General features: G+C 43.2%; 1 long non-coding RNA gene across 5 annotated transcripts; it reads left to right on the forward strand.

The window, feature by feature from the left end:
* The first annotated feature begins 6750 nt into the window (after nt 1–6750).
* LOC121650309 lies at nt 6751–9916 on the forward strand. 5 transcript variants are annotated; one of them, XR_006012237.1, is made up of 9 exons: nt 6785–6812; nt 6887–6973; nt 7097–7172; nt 7378–7415; nt 7539–7640; nt 8145–8294; nt 8401–8546; nt 9122–9267; nt 9394–9916. It is a non-coding gene; the product is annotated as an uncharacterized LOC121650309 (long non-coding RNA). The 5 variants fall into 5 exon arrangements; XR_006012234.1 differs by lacking the exon at nt 6887–6973 and having other exon boundaries at nt 6751–6812; nt 9394–9914; XR_006012236.1 differs by having other exon boundaries at nt 6761–6973; nt 9394–9915.
* The last annotated feature ends 8072 nt before the right edge of the window (nt 9917–17988 follow it).

The following is a 17988-nucleotide window of genomic DNA, read 5'->3' on the forward strand; positions in this document are numbered from 1 at the left end:
GATGTTCAGCACGGTGTAAAAAGTAGTTCCAGGGTAGTGTTCAGCAAGGTGTAAAAAGTAGTTCCAGGGTGATGTTCAGCATGGTGTAAAAAGTAGTTCCAGGGTGGTGTTCAGCAGGGTATAAAAAGTAGTTCCAGGGTGATGTTCAGCACGGTGTAAAAAGTAGTTCCAGGGTGATGTTTTTATCATGGTGTAAAAAGTAGTTCCAGGGTGATGTTCAGCATGGTGTAAAAAGTAGTTCCAGGGTGATGTTCATCATGGTGTAAAAAGTAGTTCCAGGGTGGTGTTCAGCAAGGTGTAAAAAGTAGTTCCAGGGTGGGGTTCAGCATGGTGTAAAAAGTAGTTCCAGGGTGATGTTCAGCAGGGTATAAAAAGTAGTTCCAGGGTGATGTTCAGCACGGTGTAAAAAGTAGTTCCAGGGTGGTGTTCAGCATGGTGAAGCATCTCTTCTTCTAACATGTCTGGAAACGTCTGGGAAGTGAGGAGACCAGTTGCTGGAGTTTTAGGAGAGGAATGTTGTCCCGTTCTGGTCTGATGCAGGATTCTAGCTGCTCTACAGTCCTGGACCCTGGTTGTTGGATTTCTGCTTCCATGATGCTCCAGATGTTGTGTACTGGTGAAAGGTCTGGACTGCAGGCAGGCCAGTTCAGCAGCCGGACTCTTCTCCTGTGAAGCCATGCTGCTGTGATGGATGCAGGATGTGGTTCAGCATCGTCTTGCTGAAATCTGCAAGGTCTTCCCTGAAAGAGACGTTGTCTGGATGGGAGCAGATGTTGCTCTAAAACCTCCATGTACTTTTCAGCATTGATGGAGCTTCACAGATGTGGAAGCTGCCCACGCCATAGGCACTAATGCAGCCCCATCCCATCAGAGATGCAGCTCTTCACCTGTCCACTGATAACAAGCTGGATGCTCCCTCTCCTCTTTAGTCTGCAGGACACGCCGTCCATGCTTTCCACAAACTAGTTCACATCTTCCTCCAGGTTTCCACTTTGCCTCAGACCATTTTAAATGAGCTTTGGTCCAGAGAAGACGGAAGAAGCTGGTTCTGGATCCTGTTCACATCTGGCTTCTTCTCTGCATGATGGAGCTTTAACCTGCATTTGTGGGTTTCAGGGTGAACTGTGTTCACAGACAGTGGTTTCTGGAAGTCTTCCTGAGTCCATGCAGTGGTTTCCAGTAGAGAATCATGTCTGCTTTTAATGCTGAAGATCACCAGCATCCAGCCTTGTCCCCAGCACACAGAGATTCCTCCTGATTCCCTGAATCTTCTGATGATATTCTACACTGTAGATGGAGGATCTTCGAAGTCTGAGGAACATTTTTCTGAAATTGTTCCAGTTTTAGATCCAGTTTGTCTCAGATTGGTGAAGCTCTGTCCATCTTTCCATCTGAGAGACTCTGCCTCTCTGAAATGCTCCTTTTATACCAGTCATGTTACTGACCTGTTGCCAGGTAACCTGGTTAGTTGTCCAATGCTCCTCCAGGTGTTTCTGGTTTGTACCAGGTACTTTTCCAGACTTTTCGTTGCTCCTGTTCCAACTTTTTCCATCAGATTCACTATCAGCTCATATTTTCATCACATGGTGAAACGTCTCCGTTTCATCCTCTGATGTGTTGGTGATCTGCTGCTGGGATTAAAAGATGGAGGATGGGATTCTGGTTTTATTTCAGTTTTACACAATGTCCCAACTTATTTTCAGGTTGTAGAAGCAGCTGCTTCATCACTCAGCCTCCTCCTCCTCGGTCTCTATGAGATATCTGCAGCAACGAGGAGGTGTGCACAGTAACATCTCAGTAGTAGAAGTTGTATGTTCATTATTTAACAATGAAGTAGAGTAGTTTTACAGGATGGAGTGAAGGTAAATGATGGTGGAATCCTGGAAGATTTCTCTTCCAGATCTGATCCGTGACTGAAGAGCTGAGGGTAAATATTCATCTGTATGAAGGCTGAAATGTAAAAGCAAACTGCTGTGAATCTTGTATCTTTAGGCTTTTTGTGTTGGTGGGTGAACTTGCTCTGCTGTTGTCGTATTTACTTGTGAAATATTTCCAGATAAATAAAGATGATCTTTATTTGCACAGTGGAGGAATGGAAGAAAAGTTTAATTAACAGCATGTGTTGGATGATCTGATCTCATGTGTGTTTAACATTCAGCTCAACTCTTCATCCTTTTCAGTTTTCACTGTTTTAATTTAAAGCTGACATTAAAAATGCTGCAGGGGTACGATCAGTAGAAAGGTTGCTGCAGCAGCCGGTGTATCACTGAGGAGACCACCTGATTGGACCAGATCTTCTCTGTCATTCAGTCCTCCATCCTGGAAGAGACTATGGAGAGGAAAACCTCTATCAGAACCAGAACTTAATGGTAAAAGCTCCTTTAGAAAGGAAAAAAACCTCCATCAGGACCAGAACCAGGAAGGTCGGCCATCTTCCTGGTGGAGAGGACAGGAAAGAGATCAACTAGCAGCAGAACTCTAATCAGGGATTCCTGCTGAGAAAGAAGAAGAGAAACAACAATGTCAAAGAGCATAGAGGAGCCCAGTGCATCGTGGGACGTCCCCCAGCGGAGAGGAGCCCGGTGCGTCGTGGGACGTCCCCCAGCGGAGAGGGGCCCGGTCCGTCGTGGGACGTCCCCCAGCGGAGAGGAGCCCGGTGCGTCGTGGGACGTCCCCCAGCGGAGAGGGGCCCGGTCCGTCGTGGGACGTCCCCCAGCGGAGAGGAGCCCGGTGCGTCGTGGGACGTCCCCCAGTAGCCTCGGCTTATAGCAGCAGGATTAGAGGATGGATCAGGGTCACCGAGCCAGACCTGCTATAAGATTCATCAGGAAGGAAAGAAGATGATCTGAAGGTGGAGAGGGGGTCCGATAACGGAAGGTTCTGCTTCCTGAAGCCAGGAACCACGTCTGGCTGTAATGATGAGGAGGACAAACATGGATTTGGATCGTACACCTTTTCTTCATCTTCATTAAGGGAACATGACAGTAATTTTACACAATATGAAAATATTTTAATAGTTTTAAGGGAATAATTGTGAAGAACTTCGTTTATCCACAGTGTGAAAATAAAGTCAACATGTACATGAGGAGATGAAGCTCAGATATACTTTGTTGTCCCCTGTGTGAAATTGTTACGGAAAGGGGCTGCAACACCATGCAAAGACCACACTACAAAACAAAGAGACCTCACAGTACAGACACACGTCAGCAATAACACCGACCTTAGCTTGACCTGGCATCCTGAAGCAGGGGATGGTATACAACAGCCACATTATTGGCCTTACATCCCCAGACCCCTCTCCTCCTCCGCTCTCTCTCAAACACATGTAGTGTGTTGGGAGGCGTGCACATCGTGTTGGATGGAGCGGAGGGGGCCTCATTGTGAAGGCAATGGGGTCCTCTTACACCTGTCTTTGTGGTGGGGGGGGCTTGGGCTGGTGCTCCAGCCTGGGTCTCTGGGCCGCCCTAGTCTGTTTCTAGCCTCCTTAGAGGCGTGGCCTCATCTACAGGATCACACTCATCTCTGATCCTCCTCATTCCTCATCCTCTGCATGCTAACCCAGCACTCAGGTGTCCAGTGGGTTCATACACTAAGAGATGCTTTGGTTCAGGTTTTATTTATTTTTATTTATTTATTTTTTTGGGTTTGTTTCTGGTACTTTGGTTGTTGCATTATTGTTCATTTATTTATTTGTTTATTTTTTAGGAACTTCTGATGATTGACAGCTTAGTTTTCCTTTAAAAGCTGTAGGAAATTCTCTGTTGTGTTTCTGTACAGGTCTGGTGTTAGGATGGGTTTAAGCTCCTCTTTCTTTTCTCTACTCTCCTTTTCATTTCTGTTCATCCTTCTCCTTTTTGTCCGGTCAGGTCCAGCAGTATAATGTAAATTCTATAATTAAACATAAATGAATAAGAATTTAAAGAAAAAAAAACAGCTTATCAAGAGGAGCCTTATATTCATAAAGCTCCTCTCCATGCTGGACAGGACAAGTTAAAAAAAATAAAAAACCCTAAATCCATACTAAATATGCAATAACCCATCCATCCATCCATCTATCTTCGACCACTTATCTGGGGTCGGGTTGTGAGGGCAGCTGACTAAGCAGGGAAGCCCAGACATTTTTCTGCCTGGTGACATTCGCCAGGGGGGATCCCGAGACATTCCCAGGCTCGCTAAGAGATGTAGTCTGTTCAACATGTCCTGGGTCATCCCCAGGGTCTCCTCCAGGTGGGACGTACCCAGAACACCTCACCAGGAGGTATCCTGTCCAGATGCGTGGGCCACCTGATCTGGCTCCTCTTGATGTGGAGGAGCAGCGACTCTTGAGTCCCCCAAGCTTCTAAACCTAAGGGAGAGTCCTCCACTGACCCACAACGTCCCGAGTTGAGGTCAGCAGCCCCCCATCCCCACTGTACACAGTGTTGACGGAGCACTGCTTTCCCCTCCTGAGCCACCGGATGGTGAACCAGAATCTCCTCAAAGCTGCCCGGAAGTCATTCTCCATGGCCTCTCCAAACTCTTCCCATGCCCGAGTTTTCGCCTTAGCGACCGCTGAAGCTGCGCTCCGCTTAGCCCACCGATACCCATCAGCTGCCTCTGGAGTCCCACAGGCCAAAAAGGCCTAACAGGACTCCGTCTTCAGCTTGACTGCATCCCTTACTGCCACCAATGAGTTTGGGGGTTACTGCCACGACAGCTGCAGCTGGCCGCCTCAACAATACTCAGTGTCCCCCGCCTCACCTGGGACATGGTTGAAACTCTGCCGGAGATGGGAGTTGAAACTCTTTCTGACAGGGGACTCTGCCAGACATTCCCAGCAGACCCTCACAAACACGCTTGGGTCTGCCAGGCCTGACCGGCATCCTCCCCCACCATCTGAGCCAACCCAGTATGCAAGACTATGACAAGAATTAAGAGGAACAATATCATTAAAAGTAATATAAATAAAAGACACAACACCACCATCAGGATGTAGTAGAAATAAATAAACAACCAGTCGTCATAGCTGAGTTACAAAGTGGTTCTATTTAGAACAGAGAAGTGGGGAGGAAGAAGAATTTAAAGCTCTGTGGGGTCTATCTGAGGATAGCAGTTCATATTTGTATAACATGAGATGGGTCCTGCAGGATCTGGTTTGCCTGTCTGATTACAGAACACTCATTAACAGATTCCACCCAGTTACTTTCATGGCTGTTAGACTGAACTGTTAATGTTCCCAACCATGCAGCCATACCATATCTGATGATGCTACCAAGAACAACTTAACAGAGAAGAGCATGATCTCCGGTCAGATTCCAAACAGCCTGAGTGTTTATGAAATAAAGCCTTTGAACCAGTCTGGAGCACAGATAATTAACATGGGTTCTCCAGGACAGGGCATTACACATCCTAAACAACAAAATACATGAAGGTGTGGACCTTTTCAATAACACTATCATTAATAACCACCTGGCGCTGGGCTGTCACTCTCTGGTCATCAAACGTCATCTCTTTATCTTGCTGGTATTCAGCATCAGACGGTGATTATCACACCAAGCCCTAAAAGTTCAGTGTGATACATGGAAGGGCTCATCTTCCCAGGTAGCAGACAGGTCTGGGCCAGATCTGGTATCGCGCCGGCACTTCTGGCCAACTGCTGGCATGGCAAGTGGTATGTCAACCGGATCTGGGCCAGGTCTGGCAATGATGGCTCTGTTTATACCATGGCATGCCATATGTGGCCCAAATATGATTTGGTATATGTGGCCCAGATCTGTCCATGGCATATGCGGGCCAATTGTCGTTAAGCTCATGTTGCCCGTATCAGTCTCTTAACATGTGTTAAACACAAACAAATAGTTAAGTCTTACTTTTAAAATGTATTTCTATGTGTCTCACTCACCACCACCCCACTCCTAAATCAATTTTATTTTTTAGTATATAGCAAGTGCATTCAAACTCATAAACACACCACATCACATGCTCCAATACTTAGTATTAATACCGACAGAAAACTTTTTTTCCCCTTAGAATAGAATGGATTAAAACAGAGGGTCCTTATCTTACCCATTACTAAATTACACAACAACTTTGCGTTTGTTTGTTGAGAAATTAAATCTATCACTATTTTGCAGACTGCCTGCTAATGTCTCCCTGACAATAAACTAATAAAACAACAGAATGACCATTCACCCAGGTAGCAAAATTGGTCTGGCCCGGTTCTGGCCCACACAATACACTTAAACCTGGCCCACATACCGCAAAGAATGACGGCCCTTTGCTGGCCCAGATCTGGTTTGCCAAAGGTGGCCTACACATGGGCCAGCCTGAGGCCAGATGCAGACACAGTGGTGGCCCAGTACTGGCCCAGAACAGTTTCCACACTGGCATCGGATGTCAGCCTAATGGTGGCCCTGTACTGGCCCAGAACAGTTTCCACACTGGCACCAGATGTCAGCCTAATGAATACCTTAATAAAACTGTGCAACATTCAGCCTAGATTAAAAATACTTCAACAACGGTGATACAATTATACAAATAACATTTATTTTGATTTGAATAACTTGTTCGAAATAACAATATATAATAAATAACAATATAAAAATCAAATAATAAAATAAACAAATAAAACAAACCAACCAACCATTATTACCCATCTCTCAACACGTGACCTATTTCCTATGCTCTGATTGGGTCAAGATACTTCCTATTATTAAACGCGCGTTTGTCAACCACCAATACAGAAGAAGAAGAAGACGACAACAAAGAAGAAGAAGAAGCGCGAATAGAACCGGATGCGTTGCATTGAGCCGAGAGAGACAAACAAAGTCAAGGTGAGTTTACGGTTTTATTTATTTAATGTGTACAGTATATTTATGGTTAAAAAAACATACTTCGTATTTTAAAGTGCATTCCATTTGAACGGGGAGGCGGGAATTTCCCACTTTGCTAGGGACGTCACCCACTCAGGGTAACGTATTTGGTGGAAGCTTAAGTGAGTGAGCGTGCTATTGCTCTTTCGTATTTTGGGTTGTCCATGGGTTATAGTTAGTGTCTATACTTGAGGCTACGTAGCTATTGTAAGTTTGTTTGTGTTTTTCCCCCCGCATCGTCATAGATATATACATGTGGATGTCCGCTCTGACGCTGTTGTCCGGAACAATGCGTTGAAGCGGCCGCCATCTTGGGCCGGGGTAAGCCGCATGTATTACTGCATTAGTCAACAGAGGCAGTCTATCAACGATTAAAATCACAATAACTTGCTGAACTTTCAACCGATTTTCAGTCGGTTTGGTTTATTGGAAATGTCACACGCATTTATATAATATAACAGATTATTTTCATTATTTTTTTTTATTTTGAGGTTGCCTCATTTTTTCCCATTTACTCATTTTGTAGGGCTGTGCAGGCCAGTGTAAAGACAAAGAACGTGTAAGGTACAGTACAATCACTTATCATGATTGCAAGTCATTAAAATGGGTACAGACATCTGTAATCTATTGCAGTGGTTCCCAAATTGGGGTCAGTCATACAGTATTGGGTTTGCCATGTCATTGCAGCTCAGCTGAATTGCCTAGTGCACCAAAGATGCTTCATGTGTTTGGCCCAGATCCCAGAGGGAATGATTCTGAGGATGAAGCTGTCTTACCAACAAGAAAACAGTAAACTGTTATTATTATTTTTAATTTAATAAGCTGTTTAAATTTGAGGAATGTCTGGAAAGCTTTGCTCTTTTCTTTTTTGTATACAAGATGGACTGTTTAATGCAGATGTACTCAGTTACACTTTAACCCCAAAATGTGCAAAGGTGCCGCAAATTATCTTTTCTTGTGGGGGTGTGCTCAGCGCTGTGTGCGTTGACGTGTCTGTGTGTGTCTGGGCGCATCAGGGCAAAACTCAGCGATACAGAGAGCAGAGGAGAATTGCACGCTCTCTCCAATATAAAGGTGGGGGGGACACTGACATTTATAGCCAGGCATCTCATGGGCCATGAAACAATCACTGGTGTACCTCTTGAGTAGGTCTAATGCATCAGAAATATTTATTTCTAATTCCTGAAGAACCTATTCCAATTAGATAAACACCAACAAAAGAAGGGCATTTTGCAATCCAAACACCCCCCAAAAAGTAAATAAAATCTAATGCTGATCATGCTACTCTTGCAGAGTGCACCATACTGGAGCTGGACCAGAGAGGCCAAGCGTCCCGTAGCCTGCACCAGGGAAGGATTTCATCGACTGACCTGCACCAGAGAAAGACTGTTTCCTCTGAGCCACATCAGTTGATAAGAAGACCACAAACCAGTCTTCATATATGTGAGTATTATATTTTATTCGTAGGCTGTGCTCTGCTGTTGGCCTGAACACATTTTTATGAGACCTGTTGTTTATTTACTTATCCACAATTCTTTTTTCTTCCTAGCACACCTAGGCCTACCACATCCAAGGGTTGAAATCTGTAACTGAAGAAGAGGTGTTGAACCAAATCTGCTACCATTAGCTGATCGCCAGTCTGTCCAAAACATGGAGGAGCGGCTCAGGAATAGTGCTGACCTCAAAAACCATCTGGTAAGAATGTCATGTCAAACTATCCTTGTGAACTGGAAAACCAAAAATAATTTGTGTATTCAGCCTTATAAGCCTCCCCTTGGCAAAGCAAATTTGTTTGGCACAACACAACAGCCAGACTATCATTCTGCTGCCATGAGGCTGGACAGGACAGGTTAAAACAAAAGAATGTCATGTCAGTTAACCTTCTGGAGAAAAGTTATACAATGACAAACCGTGTTCTTGATTAAATAGGCTTTAAATAACATTGCTGGGACATACAGTATAAAATTGAGAAACTATTTAGTATATGGGGGAAAAGGCAATCATAATTACACGGATAAATTTAACAGTTTCACGGCACCACAGGCACACTATTATCAAAGTAGTTGAAACCATAGGAAGACTGACTTCACTCTGCATCCTCATCCTTTATTTTACTTTACAAATTATTACTGTTGTGCTTACATTGCATAAATTATGCTGGTCAGACTATCAGACCAGTTCAGATTTGCTGCTGATATTTTCAAACATGTTTAAAAGAGTTAGGGCATATTGTGCTGCTGATAAACTAACAAAGAAATATCAATTCACAGAGAACTGCACTGGCTCTTAAAGGACGTTAAAGAGTGTAAAGAGTGTCATGGGTGCAACCTTAACACTCTCGCCAAGAATGTCAACATGCTCGGTATAAATGGCAAGATTGGCTTCCAGCACCTGCAAATAAAGGATGTTGTAATTGGTAAGTTTGTCTTAACAAACACTGACTCCCTCAGAGACCATGCATTTTTTATTTATTTGTTATGGCTAGATTTAAACTGTAGGTCTGGATGCACAGCTCTGAATTTTTTCTCTCTTCTTTTTTTAGAAGTCCACGGTGGGAATGATGGACTTACGGACAGCGCTGCTTCATTTGGACTTCTGTGCCCTTTGTTAATTTTTTACAAAGACTTTAGCCTCCCTGATTTTATTTGTTTTCCTTTTGTTATCCTTAAGCTCACATTCTTTTAATGTATTTCAATTATTGATCTTATAATTTTATTGGGTTGAAAGCATAATTTTTTTTTCCATCCCCACTTAATGTTGTTTCCCTCTGTTGTTCGCTCTCCAACAGTGTCACATATTAGTTGATTTTTATATTATTATTTTTTATATATTGTTATTTTAAACAAGTTATTCAAATCAAAATAAATGTTATTTGTATAATTGTATCACCGTTGTTGTAGTATTTTTAATCTAGGCTGAATATTGCACAGTTTGATTAAGGTATTCATTAGGCTGACACCTGGTGCCAGTGTGGAAACTGTTCTGGGCCAGTACAGGGCCACCATTAGGCTGACATCCGATGCCAGTGTGGAAACTGTTCTGGGCCAGTACAGGGCCACCATTAGGCTGACATCCGGTGCCAGTGTGGAAACTGTTCTGGGCCAGTACAGGGCCACAATTAGGCTGACATCCGGTGCCAGTGTGGAAACTGTTCTGGGCCAGTACAGGGCCACCATTAGGCTGACATCCGGTGCCAGTGTGGAAACTGTTCTGGGCCAGTACTGGGCCACCACTGTGTCTGCATCTGGCCTCAGGCTGGCCCATGTGTGGGCCACCTCTGGCAAACCAGATCTGGGCCAGCAAAGGGCCGTCATTCTTTGGGGTATGTGGGCCAGGTTTAAGTGTATTGTGTGGGCCAGAACCGGGCCAGACCAATTTTGCTACCTGGGTTATTAGTGTCATCAGAAAACTTGATGGTGTGATGGTTCAGCTGCGTGCTGCTACAGTCATTCGTATACAGCATAAAAAGTATAGGAGATTCAGCACACCCTTGGGGCATGCCTGTGGACCTGTGTTGCAATATTTCACCTCAGACAAGGAACTATTAACCTTCACTTGCTGTTTGTTTAAAAAGAATAAACTGTCACATAGAAAAACATGCCATTAGCTTTTTTAGCAAGGAAATGAGGTGCACTCCTCTGTTATACGACCCTGCCTACAAGCAGGTTACCTCAGGATCTGATAACCTCACATGCTCTACCTCAGCATCTGGTAACTTCCAGTCTTCTACCTCAGCATCTGGTAACCTCACGTCCTCTATCTCAGGATCAACTAACCTCACGTCCTCTACCTCAAGATCCAGTAACCTCCCGTTCTCTACCTCAGGATCCGGTAACCTCGCGTCCTCTACCTCAGGATCCGGTAACCTCCCGTCCTCTACCTCAGGATCGGGCAACCTAACATCCTCTACCTCAGGATGGGTAACCTAATGTCCTCTACCTCAGTATGGGGTAACCTCACATCTCCTACTTCAGGATCTGGTAACCACATGTCCTCTACCTCAGGATCCGGTGACCTAATGCCCTCTACCTCACCATCTGGTAATCTCACTTCCTCTACCTCAGGATCTGGTAACCTAATGTCCTCTACCTCAGCATCCGGTAACCTCATGTCCTCTACCTCGGGATCGGGCAGTCTAACATCCTCTACCTCAGGATGAGGTAACCTCACATCCCCTACCTCAGGATCCGGTAACCTAACGCCCTCTACCTCTGGATCGGGCAACCTAACATCCTCTACCTCAGGATGGGGTAACCTCACGTCCTCTATCTCAGGATTGGGTAACTTCACATCCCCTACCTCAGGATGGGGTAACCTCATGTCTTCTACCTCAAGATTGGGCAACCTAACATCCTCTACCTCAGGATGGGTAACCTAATGTCCTCCACCTCAGTATGGGGTAACCTCACATCTCCTACTTCAGGATCTGGTAACCACATGTCCTCTACCTCAGGATCCGGTGGCCTAATGCCCTCTACCTCACCATCTGGTAATCTCACTTCCTCTACCTCAGGATCCGGTAATCTAATGTCCTCTACCTCAGCATCCGGTAACCTCACATCCTCTACCTCAGGATAGGGCAGCCTCACGTCCTCTACCTTAGGATCGGGTAACCTCACGTCCTCTACCTCAGGATTGGGTAACCTCACGTCCTCTACCTCAGGATCTGGTAACCACATGTCCTCTACCTCAGGATCCGGTGACCTAATGCCCTCTACCTCACCATCTGGTAATCTCACTTCCTCTCCCTCAGGATCCGGTAACCTAACGTCCTCTACCTCACCATCTGGTAACCTCACGTCCTCTACCTCAGGATTGGGTAACCTCATGTCCTCTACCTCAGGATCTGGTAACCACATGTCCTCTACCTCAGGATCCGGTGACCTAATGCCCTCTACCTCACCATCTGGTAATCTCACTTCCTCTACCTCAGGATCCGGTAATCTAATGTCCTCTACCTAAACAGAAACTTATTACTTTAAAACTTCACCTGTTTGTCTTTTAAAGACTTGAACATTATTTAATACAATAAAACTATAAAGGATTTCCCGGCAATTTTCTTGTTTTTATTTAACATTTAGAGTTTGATGACAGAAATGTGGATTTATTGTAAATATCCAAGCTGCAAAGATGAATTTAATCCTTGTGGGTTAACCATCTTTTATTATATAAGTCATATCATATAAGTCATCCCAAAAACTGCAATAACACATCACAGGTTTTTCACTTCAATCCTAATCAAACTTACCAAATATGTCATTCTAAGCCTCTGAATGTTGCTTCAATGATGTCACTGTTTTTAATGGAAGAAATAACAAAAAAATTCTAACAAATAACAATTAGTCAAAATCAGTGTTGTTACTATTTTATTTTATTTAAGACTGAGATTGAATGGTGGCTGACAGCTGAGGGGAAAATGACCTTAAAGGTTAAAAAAAAGTCCATTTTTACCCACAAGTGTTAAACAAACCTGCTTTGGTGTCTGCAGAAATGAGCCTGTGCTGGTGGATCAGAGCAGGTTTAGGACTTCATCTGCAGAGGTGATTCATGAAAGGACTCCATTTATCTCAGTTTGAACATTTTAACATGAACATTTTTGTTCCACAGAGCATTTGGCTCCTTACAGAGTAAAACTGAAATGAAAATCTTCCTCATCCTCATCACCTCACAGAAGCTCACAGAAGAAAACAACAACTGATTTATTCAGCATGGAAATGGTGGACAGCAATGATTTATCTGCCTCTGAGCTGCTGTGTGTGACCAGCTCAGCAGCCCAGGGAGTATTGGGTTACCTGGAAACTGTAGTAAAGCAGGACAGAGATGTGAGACGGACACCTCAGCTTTCAGCTGCTTCATCTCTCCGACTGCCCTCGGGTAAGTTTCCATCCTCCTGTTTTCACACATAACATGTACATTCATGTTTTTAATCATGTGATGCAGGTCATCTTTAAAGACTAACTGTATATTGTATGTAAAGCACTATGTTGGATGTTTAATCAGCCATAATAACTTCTGTTTGAGCTGAGAGTGTCTGGACCAGCAGTCAGTCTTCCTTCGTTGACACTCATTCAGTTTACAATTAACTGCCAACAAGTCCTGACTTCTGATCTACTGGATGGATGGATGGATGGATGGATGGATGGATGGATGGATGGATGGATGGATAGATGGATGGATGGATGGAAGAATGGATGGATGGATGGATGGATGGATGGATGGATGGATGGATGATGGATGGATGGATGGATGGATGGATGGATGGATGGATGGAATAATGAATGGATGGATGCATGATGGATGGATGGAAGGATAGATGGATGGATGGGTAGATGATGGATGGATGGAAGCATGATGGGTGGATGGATGGATGGATGGATGGATGGATGGAATAATGAATGGATGGATGCATGATGGATGGATGGAAGGATAGATGGATGGATGGGTAGATGATGGATGGATGGAAGCATGATGGGTGGATGGATGGATGGATGGATGGATGGATGGATGGATGGAAGGATGGATGGATGGATGGATGGATGGATGGATGGATGGATGGAAGAATGGATGGATGGATGGATGGAATAATGAATGGATGGATGCATGATGGATGGATGGAAGGATAGATGGATGGATGGGTAGATGGATGGATGGATGGAAGAATGGATGGATGGATGGATGGAATAATGAATGGATGGATGCATGATGGATGGATGGAAGGATAGATGGATGGATGGGTAGATGATGGATGGATGGATGGATGATGGGTGGATGGATGGATGGATGGATGGATGGATGGATGGATGGATGGAAGGATGGATGGATGGATGGATGGATGGAAGTATGGAAGGATGGATGGATGATGGGTGGATGGATGGATGGATGGATGGATGGAAGTATGGAAGAATGGATGGAAGGATGGATGGATGGATGGATGGATGGATGGAAGGATGGATGGACAGATGGATAGATGAAAACAAATTACTAAATGGTTGATCCTCTTCTCTGGCGTCTTCCTCTGACACAGTGTTGACAGCATCTCCACCTGCTGCCCTTCTCCTCCTTTCTGACCTGGTGATGACCACACCGTCCCCACCAGATAAAACCTGTTCTAGTTTTCCAACGTGCTCCATCAGGATCTTAGTCTCTCATTCCGGAGAAATCCTCTTCTTCTCTCTTTTCCCTCCTGAGCCTTCATGGAAATGATACGATGAATATGTTTTATAGGCATTCACCTGACCTTTTATAGCCACCATGTGGGCGGGGCAAGGCGTTCCCTGACATGCACCAACTTTAGAGCTGATTCTGATTTATAAACAGGCATGCTTTTATAAATCTAGAAGGTTTTGTGCGCCACATTTCTTGTTTTCCACCTGTAGTCTGCTTTGCTATTCTCAGGTTTAGACATGAGGCCCCTGGCCTCTAGTCTAAAAGCCCTGACCTCTGGTCTAAAAGTCCTGACCTCTGGTCTAAAAGCCCTGACCTCTGGTCTAAAAGTCCTGACCTCTGGTCTAAAAGTCCTGACCTCTGGTCTAAAAGCCCTGACCTCTGGTCTAAAAGTCCTGACCTCTGGTCTAGATGTCTTGATCTTTAGACACGTTCGAAGACCATATTTCTGAAAGGTAGATGTTGATCCGTCCTCCTTGCTAACCATCATCATTGTAATCATGGTGCAGCATCACTGTGGTAATGTAAGAAGTTAAGCCAACATGTTTTTACCATACAAATGTTTTCTCTCTTTTGTCCTGTTGCTGCAACACTAAAACAGGAGTCCAGAGCTAAACTCAAGAAAAAAAGACTAGCACCCGATGATGCACTAATAGGCAGGGCTCCAGACTGCGACCAAATGGTCGCATTTTCTGACTAAAATGTGAGACAGTGCGAGTGAATTTTTCATCTACTCTACAACGGCAACCGATATATTTGCTGGTCTTTTTCTTGTAGGAGTTATAACTGAATGTATTTTGTCGCTAACAAACTTCTGCTCCCCTCTTCAGCCCAGTAGTTCACAGTAATTAAAATTAGCTGCTGGTTTGCCAACTCAAACTAACTTTAATAGGAGAAAAGGAGACAAACACCAATGAAGAAGACGACAGCCAATGTGCGTGTGAGCGGGGACGAACAACCACTGTGATTGGCTTATGTGTGAAAAGAGGCGGGTCTTGTGGGAATTTATTATTCTTCAGTGTTGCCAACTTAGCGACTTTGTCGCAATATTTAGCGAGTTTTCAGACCCCTCTAGCGATTTTTTATTGTATTTGTTTGTATTAGTGCAGCCAGTAAGATTTTTTTTGTTTTTTATTTATTTTATTTTATTTATATCAGATGCTGCACAAAAAATGTGACTTGTAAACACTGTAATTTCTAAATTTATTGTTTAAGTATTTATCACTAATACAGTGAAAATGAGAGGAAATGTAAATATATTTGTGAATATTAATATATAAGGCGATTTCAGTGTGCGCCCCTAAATTTTCTGCTTGCACTCCTAAAAATTTAAGTTAGGGGCTACTGTGCTCCTCGTAAAAAAAGTTAGTCTGGAGTCCTGCTATAAAGGGATTTATAGTCTTTCTTCCCACCTAAAAGGAAACAGGAAAACCAACTTCCAGATTTTACGTCCACATATATAATCGGCTGGTTGTTGAACTGCTGTTAACATAAAACATCCTGACTGTAAACTGTAACATGATGTTGACATATGTTTTCCATCATCTTACTGAGGAAAACTGTTGGTTTGATTCCTGGTTGGACTGGAAATGGACTTCCTCTGTTGTCCCATTATGCCATGATGAATACTGAGTTCTTCTGTCTCGTTCAGCAGCTGTACATGAGGATGTCCGCTCTACACTGGGAAGCCAGGCGGCGTCAGAGTGTTCTGGACCGCAGGATGGCCACAGACAAACAGCTGGTAACTAACCTGCAGTAATAGTTCAGAATCATATCATAAATTCAGTAAAAATGTCAAATGAATTAGTAAAAGTTAAAATTATACCACTTTGATAAAATGAGAGAATCAAAGAAATGAAAAGAAACTGCAGCAAGGAAGGAAAACGAAATCTTTCAAGAACAACAAAACATGTACAACGCTGTAGTCGAACAAGCAAGAACCCTCCATTTTTCAAGCCTCATCACACAAACAAAAAAAATCCTAAATTCCTTTTTTAAAACAATAGATCTTTTAATAAACAGATTTTAACAAGTCCTCCATTACAGCATCAGACACTGCATGCAAGATCAATAAATCAACATGTTGATTTTAACAGATCTGAACCTCTGCTTTTATCTGAGGAAACACTGGAGAGTTTTGTCCTGGTTGATGCGAAGATGCTTGGTCGAGTTTTCTCCCAACTTAACATAACAACCTGCCTTTTAGACCCAATTCCAACACCCCTTTTAAAAACATTTTATGGTTTCTTTGTGCCTGAGCTTTTAAACATAGTAAATTAATTCCCTTTAGACGGCTGTCTTCCTGCCGCCGTTAAAACGGCGGTGGTGAGGCCGCTTCTGAAGAAGAGGAATTTAGATCCAGACATTCTTGATAACTACCGACCTGTATCCAACTTACATTTTTTAAGTAAAATTATTGAAAAACTTGTCTTTATGCAATTACATGAGTTTTTGCATAAACACAATATTTTAGAAAAATGTCAACCTGGTTTTAGGACAAACCAGAGTACAGAGACGCCATTTTAAAGATTGCTAACAATCTTAGACTTAACTTAGACTCTCAGAAACTTTCTGTCCTGGTTCTACTGGATCTAAGCGCTGCCTTTGATACAGTAGATCACCAGATTTTATTAAACAGACTCAGAAGTCTCCTGCTCTCAGGTACTGTTCTTAAATGTTTTTACTCCTATCTCACAGATCGACAGTTTTATGTAAGTATGGATACATGCTCCTCAAAGACCCATAAAATCTAATGTGGGGTTCCCCAAGGATCAATCCTAGGCCCACTTCTTTGTAATCTGTCCATGTTGCCTTTTGGGGATGTCTTTAGGAGACATGGCATTGATTTCCACAGCTATGCTGATGATACACAGCTTTACATCGCTGTGTCTCCTGATGACCTGGAGCCAGTTAACACTCTTTTAAACTGTATTTTAGATATAAGGTCATAGATGGCTGAAAACTTACAGCTCAATCAGGACAAAACTGAAGTTTTAATTATCGGTCCTGAAGAAAAGACAGAGATCATTTTATCAAAATTACATAATTTCAATCCTTCTAAGTGTGTGAAAAACCTAGGTGTTCTTTTTGACTCTGAGCTGGATTTTATTCCAGACATCAGAAATGTCACAAAGACTGGATTTCATCATCATAAAAACATCGCCAGTCGCCTTTTTCTTTCTCCTGTCAGCAGCGAGGTGCTTTATTTCTAGTAGATTACTGCAATGCCATGCTCTCTGGTCTTGCCAAAAAGTCTATTTCTAATGTACAATTACTCCAGAACTCAGCGGCAGAGTTCTGACGAGGACCAGAGGGTGGGACCACATTACACCAGTTTTAAAATCATTGTATTGGCTCCCTTTGTGTTTCAGGATTGATTTTAAGATTTTTGGGGAGTTTATAAATGTCTTAATGGTCCTGGACCTTCTTATTTATCTGATCTACTTTTAGATTATGAACCCTCACAGACCCTGAGATCCTCTGGTACCGGCCTCATGGTTGTTTCCAAAGTCAGAACCAAGACTTCTGGTGAGGCCTCGTTCCACCACTACAGGCCTCGACTGTGGAACAGCCTGCCAGAGAACCTCAGGGCTGCAGAGACTGTTGATGTTTTAAAAAACTGTCCGAAGACCTTTTTAGCTTATATTTGATTATCTATCTATCTATCTATCTATCTATCTATCTATCTATCTATCTATCTATCTATCTATCTATCTATCTATATATATATATATATATATATATATATATATATATATATACATATATATATATTATTTGTCAATACTGTTCTTAGGTGTTTTTTTTTATTTTTTTATCTTGTTTTAACTTTTTAACTTCTGTATTTTCCCATGGGAATCCTCCAAATCAGGGTGCTTCCTACTTGGTCTGCAGGTCGTTGCTGTGGAGATTGCCCTGGTCGGGGTGGTTGGGGGGGTCCTGCACTGCAGCCCTCGCTGTGCTGTGGGGCCCC

This window comes from Melanotaenia boesemani, chromosome 2, assembly GCF_017639745.1.
Source record: "Melanotaenia boesemani isolate fMelBoe1 chromosome 2, fMelBoe1.pri, whole genome shotgun sequence".
In the NCBI taxonomy this organism is placed as follows: Eukaryota; Metazoa; Chordata; class Actinopteri; order Atheriniformes; family Melanotaeniidae; genus Melanotaenia; species Melanotaenia boesemani.